We start from the raw sequence: 12458 nt of genomic DNA on the forward strand, positions 1-12458 counted from the left end.
TTTGGGGAAACTGTATTACACTTCCACTCGAGTATGGGCTCTCCCGGAAATTGGAATCGAACTACCTTTGTCCGGCAGCAAACATTAGCATAGCATGATGCCAACCATTCTATACCCATAATTACGTCAAAATCTATCATCTCAAGTTCAATTAGATCATCCCTTGTCTGACGATCACCTATAATGACTACACAATTCTGATATACTTGCCTCGCTATTACAGGATGACCAACCTGAGTCAATACCTAGAAAGGTTTAATTGGCTCAGGTCTTACCCCAACACAATCAGCGATATACGGAGTAATATATGAGAAGGTAGAACCTGGATCAATCAGAGCATATACGTCACGGAAAAATATAGTCAAGGTACCTGTGACAACATCTGGGGAAGACTCAAGATCCTGTCGCCCAGCTAAAGCATACACACGGGGCTGAACAGCACCTGAAGTAGATGCTCCCCCTCTACCTCTGCCCCTACCTGCTGTAGTCTGAGGAGTCTGTGCTGTCGGGCGTGCTGAAGAAGAACCCGTTGCCGAACCTATAGGCTGAGTCCCAGCTCTATCTCTCGCTGAGGGGCAATCTCTCATCATGTGACCAACTTGCCCGCAAGCATAACAAGCATCCGAACCCTGACGACACTGTCCGGAATGTAGTTTGCCACACTGGCTACACCGCGGTACTGGAGGTCTCCTCTAGCTAAAGTCTCCCCTAGACTGCGAATCTGAGGCCCTCAAACTCTGCCCCTGGCCTGACTGAAAAGAACGATCAACCCTCCTATCTGAGAATCTAGGATGTGCACTAGTCACTGACTGACCTGGGTGCCTAGAATATATCTGTCTCGGTCCCCCTCGGTACTCACTGCTCTCCCCCATAGATCTAGCCCTCTTACCTTGTCTTCTGTCACCCTCACGATCACTTCTCTGCTGTCGTTGTCGTTCCTCGAGGTTCTGAGCATGGGCCTGTATCCGGGAAATATCCATCCCGTCTTGCAAAGAGGCTGTCAGGCAATCTCTGAACAAGTGTGGTCCTAAACCACTCACAAATCTATAGACTCGGTCCCCCATGTCAGCCACCATAGTCGGAGCATACCGGGCCAATGAGTTGAATTGCATACTATACTCTCGGGCACTCATGCTTCCTTGTTTCAAATTCAAGAACCTGTCCGCTCGAGCTCGGCGGACTTCAGGTGGCAAGTAGTGACGAATAAAGGCATCTACAAACTCTTGCCACACGGGAGGTGGTGCATTCTCCCCTCTTGTTATCACCCAATTCTTATACCATAGTACCGCCACGTCGCGAAGTCTATATGAGGCCAACTCTACAGATTCAGTCTCAGAAGCATGCATAAGTGTTATCGTCCTCAGCATTTCATCGATAAAACCTTGTGGGTGCTCATCCGGCTTTGACCCGAAAAATTCTGGAGGATTTAGAGTTAGGAAATCACGGGCTCTTGTACTAGCTGAACGATCACTTGGGCCCGCATTCTATCGTTGTGCCCGAGCGGCAACCAACTGCGTCAATAAATGTATGGCCTCGGACACTTGTTGACCCGAAGCACCCGGTGGAGGAATCGAAGCTGAGGCTTCTCCCTGCTCTTCTACATTGGGCACGGCCTCACTTTGCGATTCACTTTCCTCTACATTTGCCGGAGGCTCTCTTTCAACCTGCCTCTTTGTCGAAGCTTTGCCTTTCTGGGCAGCTGTAGCTTTTCCTTTCGGCGGCATTTTCTGAAACCATAACGCACTTTTAGGAATGATATAATCCTAGACATGGCTCTATCGCACGATCTCATGAGAAGAAAGATGGTCATTTTCCTAAATGCCCTGTAGCCTCTTGTTTATTAGCGTGGCGCGCAACACACCATAAACAAGACTTTACTAGACACGGCTCGTAGACACTTCCTAGGGCGAACTGCTCTGATACCACTTCTGTCACGACCCAGCTAGGGGCCACGACGGGTACCCGGAGCTAGTTACCGAGCACCGCTCACTCTACTACTTATCTTGCTCATTTAATACTCTTTTATCAATTTTACATACCAATTGTAGGAAAATCATATTTAATCGAAACATAAATACTTTATATACATTTGCCTCTCGGCCATCAAAATAATATACATACATATGAAAACCTCTTGTGAGACCATCTAACCCACACTGCGTATCTACGAGCCTCTACTAACATAATGAATACATGGACGGAACAAGACTCCGTCATGCCCAAAATATGCATTTATGAATGTACATCAAAAGAATAGCCATAAGCACCTCCGAACAATGGAGTGCTATCTAACAGCTGACAGCTACTGAGAACCTGGGCCAAGATCTCCTCCCTGTCTACCTGTGGGCATGAACACAGCGTCCGAAGAAAGGACGTCAGTACGAATATTGTACCGAGTATGAGAGGCATACATAATGAAAGGAAACATCAGTAATATGAGGATAACATCAATATGAGACAACTGAATCTGACTGATAATCATACATGAAGTAATGCATGCTGTCTTACTCATCATCATAACATGTATACATCATATGCAAGCTGCCCGTCTGTCACGACCCAGCCCCGTGGCCGCGACTGGTGCCCTTCCGGGACACCCCAAACGAACTCACACCCAGATCATCGTAATCAGACTCGACCAAACTCAACGTACGTTATTCGAACTCAACATCGTAATCAGATCTCTACCGAACACTTATCCTAAGCAGTCGCCCGTGCAGATCAGACAAATCACAAATCAGAAAGGAGGCGGAATATACATCGCCAAATTTCACACACACACATCAGAAGGGTGGCGGAATGCACATCGCCCCCAAGTACATACACATACATACAAACTCAGAGACCGACTTGGCCATAGCAGCGTACGGGCCGCTTAAGAATGCAAAACAGACTCACATGCAAACACACCGGACCCACGACCCACAAATCTGACTACAGGCCTCTAGACAAAACAGAACATATGAACATATGACGGGACAGGGCCCCGCCGTACCCACACATCCACAAATGTATAGAATACAGACACAACAAAAGACATGTACCAAAGTAGGCTCCGGATCAAAGGGGAGCTCTCCAACACAGCAGAATGAGTAGCCTAAACTGGAGGACCACCCAAACGAGCTTCTGTACCTGCGGGCATGAAACACAGCCCCCGAAGAAACGGGGGTCAGTACGGGAGAAGTACTGAGTATGTAAAGCAGAAGGTACAGAAATCACAAACACAGCTGGAGTCAGAAAGAACCAACACACCAACATCACAAACAAAGCAAACCTGTGCGGGAGGCGAACGTACAAATGCAAATCAAATCATGTATAGGGTTTAGGAACGTGGTCACCCCCCGACGCTGGTGCCACAACACATCATAACTCCAGAAGGTTTCAAATCTCCGTACAATCTCCAGACACATCATATCACACACACATCATATCATCAGAACGTATCAAATGCCATATCACATCATAACTCCATAAACGGTAACTGGCCCTATGGCGAGGCCTCGGAAACCGTAACACATCATAACTCCCGAATATATTATAGTGCGCACGATCACAAAGTCGGCCCGGGTACCGACGAACGAAGTCATAGCGGGCAGCACGAACAGAGTAGTGCAGAAATCATATGCATATCAAAAATAATTTGTCGGACTTAACATATAGTTTACGTAGAGGTATATACTGACGCCCGAAGGATCGGAGTAGGAATCAGACTGATCAAAGTATGCGTATAAAAGTTACGAAGTTCCAGACTGCCAAATTCGCAAGAAAACTGTTCATAAGTCATTTTCCGAAAATCTCACATCATTCAAAGTACAGAACGTACATTAATGGCATAGAAAGTTTCAAACACATCCTTGGGTCCTAAACAGACGGTTGCGGATCATAACGGACACAAATGAATCAAACAAACCGAATAAGGGGAGCCTCGGGGCTCGCGGGCCCACCTCGAGTCAAATTGAGGTGGCGGACACAAATCACAGACTTTCGGCTCCATAGAGCCATCTACAAAAGTTTCGAAGAGTTTCGGACACAACAGCACAAGTTATGGAGGTACGAACATTCTTTTAACCAAATGTGACAAAGAGGGTTCAATCGCGCTGAGTGAATAGTGCTCGAACTTGAACCTCGATTTCCAAGAGTAGGATTATTCCCGAGGGGCCGATCTTAACCTAGTATATCTAGGACATGCCAAAGAATGATAGGTAGGCTTTACATACCTGGTTGGCACCTTACGCTCCTCAAATCGCAATTCCCGTTTCGTCCAGAAACTGCAAATGGTCACTCTTACCAGTTACTATTCATGAGAATTAACATTTTAGTCTTTGGGCTATATTTGGCTACCGAAATTTCGGCAGCACTTCCCCTATAAATCTAACACCCCCGAGACTTAGCTCGGCTCAAAATATAACAACATCAACAGCCCAAACATCAATACACAATACGAATCACAATCAAACACACTAACTTCACAATTGCACCTCATTCCATAAGTTGGTAATCCTATTTCCAAACTTCACAATTTCAACTCATATCCACATTATTGTATTCATTCATTCAAGATTATTCCATTACATAACAAACAAGTTCCAAACCACATACAAACATCCCCAAAGTTCACTACTTTCCCATTTTCATTCAAAACACCAAAAGTTACGACGAACGTTCTAACTTGCGTCGTTTCATTCCAAACTCATTATCATCAACCATAAATCATATTTAAAGTCTTTAGTATCATATATATACTATGATATACACAAATATACCAAAGGTATACACTTTCCGATAACGTCCGAAATTATTTTCTAACACCAACTCAATTCCTTAATCAATCCTTTACAACATAATGACCACAACAACACATCATTCAAGCTAAATAAGATCAAATTCTTATGCCTTAAACCTTATAAAACCCACGGCCAAACACACTCTTTTTGCACACACACGCCATGCACAAACTCAACACCATTCCAAAATCTTCATGCCAATTCAATCACTAACACATATGTATCCATTTCATAGCATTAAAACATAAAGATCTTACCTTTTTCTTGAATTTCCGATTTGCCGCAAACGAGCACCTTACGCCAATCTAATTATACCACCACGAAGAGCACCTCGAACTCATCAATCATTCCAAAAGAGACTAGGTGATTGGATTAGAAACAAGCCACGAAATTGTTTTTTCTTTCTCTTTCTTTTTCGGCCGAGAGCACCTTCAATGGTGTTCTTGAGATTTTTTTTTTTTGATCTTGATAAAGCTAACATATATCATATATATCCACTCCTAGGTCATGTGCATAGCACATGACCTTAATAAATGGACTTGGACTTGCTCCCTTGGGCCGGCCAATTCACTTCCTTTGGGCCTCAATTTTTGTATTCCATTTTCTTAGCCCAATTCATAAAATGTCCCGTTTTGTAATTCCCGAAACTAATTTCCGAAGTTCCAAATTTACCCTCGGCCTTCCCCGACGTCTTAACATTAATAACTCCATAACCAACATATTCATATTCACCAAAATCAAAATATTTCCTCAACACACAAGTCTTCTTTATTTCTTGATTTCCCGTTATACGAAAATACGGGACATAACATTCTCCCCCCCTTTAGAACATTCGTCCTCGAATGTTGAATCGACCTCAAGGGTGTCGTACTACTCCGGGAGGGTTCTCTTGATAGGTCCTTTATTGATTTCTCCGACATGTCTTCTTTACCAATACTAGGGTAGATTTTTCACATCACTGACCCAAATACCTTCATAATACATTTTCTCATACTCTACGTAATCACCGAACTCTGCACTATATTCTCGTAAGGGACGGACGCTTTCCAGACATCATCGTCAATATCATCTTCTTTTCACACTCCTGAGTTTCCTTACCACATCGTCGTAATCTCACTTTACTTCATATCAGACACTTCATGCCCAACAGATTCAGAACTAAAACCGAACGGATTCATAATCGGAAGCAGACATACTCAACTATGGCGGTTGGATTCGTAGTCAACATCGAAGGTACGGAAGCATATCAGACACATCTGAGATCGGAGTCAGACGTATAAAGGCGTATCAAACGAACTCGTAGGCAGAATCAGACACACTAAGATATACCAAACAGATTCACAATCAAAGCCAGTCGTACGGAATCATATCGAACAAACCCGAATTCAGAAGCAAACATACAGAGTGGTTTCATACCGAATCGTGATCAGACAAACCGAAGGGTATCAAACACACACGCGGTCAAAATCAAACGCATCGAAGCATATCAGACGGATTTATATCCAGAGTCAGACCCACAGAGGTGCGTCAGACAGAAACGGATTCGGAATCAAAGCGCACAAAAGGTTCATCGGACGGGAACCTAGTCGAGCGCAGAAGTACAGAGGTGTACTAGGTAGAGCCTCATCGGAATCGGAAGTGCAGAAGCACCACAGATGGGATGTCAATTTAGAATCAAATCATTCATATTAAAGCTCCAATAATTCATGAGAATGCCCCTTGATTTGCAAACTCATTCACCAAGTCGTCACACAATTTACCTTGCGTCTTACGTATCGATTCCTTCAATTTCCAATTACTCACACTGCTTATCTTTTCTTTATCACAACATTAGTCGCCGGGCTCAGCTCTTAGCCCTCCTAGGCACCAAATGAGAATCATACACACACATACACATACATATACACCTACACACGTTTACTCATACCTTACCGGCGAACATCTCTGGCTGTTATTCAAATTCGTTCAATTTCCCAAGAGGTGTTGTATCCTTTCCTTTTCGCCCATTTAGTCCGCCTCGTTCCGCGCGACTCTCGAAAGGGCACTAATTATTGTCCACACATTCTATTCACCTTTGGTTACCCCAAATTCCCATTTACGTTAATCATACTTACACTTGTGCAGAATTTTGCGTTACTTCCCAGGGGGTCACCCATCCCAGAATTGCTCTGGCTTGAGCACGCTTAACCCTGAAACTTTTACACATTTTGATGCGTTAGGGCTGATATAATTTCGCCAATTGCCTCGCACGACCTTTGTCACGTAATTTTAGGCCAAACGGGGTCTTAGCAAATTTTTCGGAAATTTTTCGTAGCGGGTCCCATTCTGACCCAAAGAGGTCGTTTGCTTTTCTGGCTGTGAGGTCTATCGTTCTAGTCTTCCAAATCCCATATATTTTCCTCCCACATGTACAGATAACTGCCTCGGATATTTTCATTAATTCGGATTCTTACCTTACCTTTACTGACACACACAAAAAAAGTATATCTCATAATACTGAGGTACAAACCTACCATTGCACATATTCATTAAACAAAAAGGTTAGTAATATACCTGGGTCTGCGTCTGGGGGTGCCTCTGGGTCCCGACGACCAGTCAGAGCATAGATGCGGTTCGAGGGACCGCTAGAATCTGAAGCCCCACCACGGCCTCTACCGCGGCCCGCTGGTGCTGGCATACCTCGCCCCGTAGAGCGCGTGGCCGAAGGGGTAGATGACGAACCAGCAACGGATCTCATCGGCGGTGCTGCGCTGCCGGAACCGCCTGCCCACGGACAATCCCGCATGATATGGCCCTGGCGGCCGCAAGCAAAACAGGCCCCCGTGGCCCTGAAGCACTCCCCTGGGTGCGATCTTCCGCAATACGAACACTGGGGTATGGGTGGCCTAGACTGACTGGGACCCCTGCTCGACTGAGGACCTGGGGCTCTGGAACTCTGGTCTGCCCTGGACGGTCCTGCTCCATCAAACCTCTTACCAATAGACTGTGTGTCCCGGCCTGACGGCGGAAAGTGCCCGCTGGACTGATACTGCGGCTGCCCGCCCCGTGAATCTCCAGGATACCCCGCTGATCTGGCCCTCTTGGGCCGTCTCCCATCATACTCTCGGCTGGGCCGATCTGCTCGGTGCCGGTTCTCCATCCCCTGGGCGTAGGCCTGTAGACGGGCAATGTCCATATCTGTCTGCAATGATACCGCCATGCACCCGTCAATCAAGTAACGATCCAGCCCCATAACATACCTATGCATCCGATCTGTCATATCTGCCACCACGGCAGGGGCATACCGGGCCAGGGAATCAAACTCCAAATTATATTCACGGACGCTCCGACCCCTCTGCTGCAGATGCAAAAACCGATCAGCTCGCTCCCGTCGTAACTCTGGGGGCAGAAAGTGGCGGGTGAAAGCAGTCACAAACTGATCCCACATAGCTGGAGGAGCACCCTCACCCCGGGATAGCTCCCAAGTCTCATACCAATGCGCGGCAACATCCCGAAGTCTATGCGAAGCTAGCTCAACCGACTCGGTCTCTGAAGCCCTGACCAAGTCTAATGCACGCCGCATCCCCCGAATGAAGTCATGGGGGTCCTCGTCGGGCTTAGACCCGAAAAACTCTGGAGGGCCGCATAACAAGAACTCCCGAACTCTCAGGCTTTCCCGCCTGTCCTCATCATCATCGTCCCTCCGCCCGCGCCTGCGAGCCTGTCCGGCTACAATCGTGGTCAGCAACTGTATAGCCTCCCTCAGGGTCCTATCCTCCGCCCCTGGCTGAGGAGCTGGAGTCTCAGGAGCGGGTACACGGACCTCTGGAGCTGCTGAAGGTCCCGCTCCAGGCTGTACTAATGGGGGTGTAGCAGACCCCTCAGAATGAGGTGTAACCCCCGGCAAATCATAAACACGAGCCCGAGTAGCCCGTTGTGCCTGACTGGTCTCTCCCATCTTCGCCTTGCCCTTCTGGGCCGCCGTTGCCTTCTTCGGAGGCATCACTGCAAACACAACAACGGGTCAGATCAGAATGACCCTATTAGCACAGCTCTATCGCACGATCTAAGATTCCAAAGAAAGGGCAACACAACATCCTAGATGTCCTGTAGCTCCTTGTTTATAGATGTGGTGCACAACACATCGATAAACAAGACTCTACTAGACACGGCCTGTAGACATTCCGAGGACAAACCGCTCTGATACCACTTTTGTCACGACCCAGCCCCGTGGCCGCGACTGGTGCCCTTCCGGGACACCCCAAACGAACTCACACCCAGATCATCGTAATCAGACTCGACCAAACTCAACGTACGTTATTCGAACTCAACATCGTAATCAGATCTCTACCGAACACTTATCCTAAGCAGTCGCCCGTACAGATCAGACAAATCACAAATCAGAAAGGAGGCGGAATATACATCGCCAAATTTCACACACACACATCAGAAGGGTGGCGGAATGCACATCGCCCCCAAGTACATACACATACATACAAACTCAGAGGCCGACTTGGCCATAGCAGCGTACGGGCCGCTTAAGAATGCAAAACAGACTCACATGCAAACACACCGGACCCACGACCCACAAATCTGACTACAGGCCTCTAGACAAAACAGAACATATGAACATATGACGGGACAGGGCCCCGCCGTACCCACACATCCACAAATGTACAGAATACAGACACAACAAAAGACATGTACCAAAGTAGGCTCCGGATCAAAGGGGAGCTCTCCAACACAGCAGAATGAGTAGCCTAAACTAGAGGACCACCCAAACGAGCTTCTGTACCTGCGGGCATGAAACACAGCCCCCGAAGAAACGGGGGTCAGTACGGGAGAAGTACTGAGTATGTAAAGCAGAAGGTACAGAAATCACAAACACAGCTGGAGTCAGAAAGAACCAACACACCAACATCGCAAACAAAGCAAACCTGTGCGGGAGGCGAACGTACAAATGCAAATCAAATCATGTATAGGGTTTAGGAACGTGGTCACCCCCCGACGCTGGTGCCACAACACATCATAACTCCAGAAGGTTTCAAATCTCCGTACAATCTCCAGACACATCATATCACACACACATCATATCATCAGAACGTATCAAATGCCATATCACATCATAACTCCATAAACGGTAACCGGCCCTATGGCGAGGCCTCGGAAACCGTAACACATCATAACTCCCGAATATATTATAGTGCGCACGATCACAAAGTCGGCCCGGGTACCGACGAACGAAGTCATAGCGGGCAGCACGAACAGAGTAGTGCAGAAATCATATGCATATCAAAAATAATTTGTCGGACTTAACATATAGTTTACGTAGAGCTATATACTGACGCCCGAAGGATCGGAGTAGGAATCAGACTGATCAAAGTATGCGTATAAAAGTTACGAAGTTCCAGACTGCCAAATTCGCAAGAAAACTGTTCATAAGTCATTTTCCGAAAATCTCACATCATTCAAAGTACAGAACGTACATTAATGGCATAGAAAGTTTCAAACACATCCTTGGGTCCTAAACAGACGGTTGCGGATCATAACGGACACAAATGAATCAAACAAACCGAATAAGGGGAGCCTCGGGGCTCGCGGGCCCACCTCGAGTCAAATTGAGGTGGCGGACACAAATCACAGACTTTCGGCTCCATAGAGCCATCTACAAAAGTTTCGAAGAGTTTCGGACACAACAGCACAAGTTATGGAGGTACGAACATTCTTTTAACCAAATGTGACAAAGAGGGTTCAATCGCGCTGAGTGAATAGTGCTCGAACTTGAACCTCGATTTCCAAGAGTAGGATTATTCCCGAGGGGCCGATCTTAACCTAGTATATCTAGGACATGCCAAAGAATGATAGGTAGGCTTTACATACCTGGTTGGCGCCTTACGCTCCTCAAATCGCAATTCCCGTTTCGTCCAGAAACTGCAAATGGTCACTTTTACCAGTTACTATTCATGAGAATTAACATTTTAGTCTTTGGGCTATATTTGGCTACCGAAATTTCGGCAGCACTTCCCCTATAAATCTAACACCCCCGAGACTTAGCTCGGCTCAAAATATAACAACATCAACAGCCCAAACATCAATACACAATACGAATCACAATCAAACACACTAACTTCACAATTGCACCTCATTCCATAAGTTGGTAATCCTATTTCCAAACTTCACAATTTCAACTCATATCCACATTATTGTATTCATTCATTCAAGATTATTCCATTACATAACAAACAAGTTCCAAACCACATACAAACATCCCCAAAGTTCACTACTTTCCCATTTTCATTCAAAACACCAAAAGTTACGACGAACGTTCTAACTTGCGTCGTTTCATTCCAAACTCATTATCATCAACCATAAATCATATTTAAAGTCTTTAGTATCATATATATATACTATGATATACACAAATATACCAAAGGTATACACTTTCCGATAACGTCCGAAATTATTTTCTAACACCAACTCAATTCCTTAATCAATCCTTTACAACATAATGACCACAACAACACATCATTCAAGCTAAATAAGATCAAATTCTTATGCCTTAAACCTTATAAAACCCACGGCCAAACACACTCTTTTTGCACACACACGCCATGCACAAACACAACACCATTCCAAAATCTTCATGCCAATTCAATCACTAACACATATGTATCCATTTCATAGCATTAAAACATAAAGATCTTACCTTTTTCTTGAATTTCCGATTTGCCGCAAACGAGCACCTTACGCCAATCTAATTATACCACCACGAAGAGCACCTCGAACTCATCAATCATTCCAAAAGAGACTAGGTGATTGGATTAGAAACAAGCCACGAATTATTTTTTTCTTTCTCTTTCTTTTTCGGCCGAGAGCACCTTCAATGGTGTTCTTGAGATTTTTTTTTTTTGATCTTGATAAAGCTAACATATATCATATATATCCACTCCTAGGTCATGTGCATAGCACATGACCTTAATAAATGGACTTGGACTTGCTCCCTTGGGCCGGCCAATTCACTTCCTTTGGGCCTCAATTTTTGTATTCCATTTTCTTAGCCCAATTCATAAAATGTCCCGTTTTGTAATTCCCGAAACTAATTTCCGAAGTTCCAAATTTACCCTCGGCCTTCCCCGACGTCTTAACATTAATAACTCCATAACCAACATATTCATATTCACCAAAATCAAAATATTTCCTCAACACACAAGTCTTCTTTATTTCTTGATTTCCCGTTATACGAAAATACGGGACATAACACCGTCCATGTCGGAACGGTGTGATAATCAGTAATATTAGCCCGCAACCAGGCCTCCCGCGTCCGGGGTACCATCTCATGCTGCCCACTAGTGGTGTCTGCCCACGCCCGTAGGTCGTGGTGTATCCGTATCGCCGCCCGCCAAAGCGGTGTCTGCCCGGCCAACTAGGCCCGGTGTGAAATGCTCATGACATGCTCAATGTAAATGCTCATAGTAATATGCTTATCATAATATACTTATCTTATCATAATGCGTATATATGACTCATGATCAACTTTACTCTATCGGGGTGACGTAAGGTCGTGATCCCCCGATTACATTATGGAACCATCATGGACATTCTGCCTCACCTTGAAAGGACTAGTACATAAGTTGAGTGTAGGCAAGGAATAACATCATCATCATTCTAGTGTCATCATATCGTATAACTTATCTC

Source organism: Lycium barbarum, chromosome 11 (assembly GCF_019175385.1).
Source record: "Lycium barbarum isolate Lr01 chromosome 11, ASM1917538v2, whole genome shotgun sequence".
NCBI lineage: Eukaryota > Viridiplantae > Streptophyta > Magnoliopsida > Solanales > Solanaceae > Lycium > Lycium barbarum.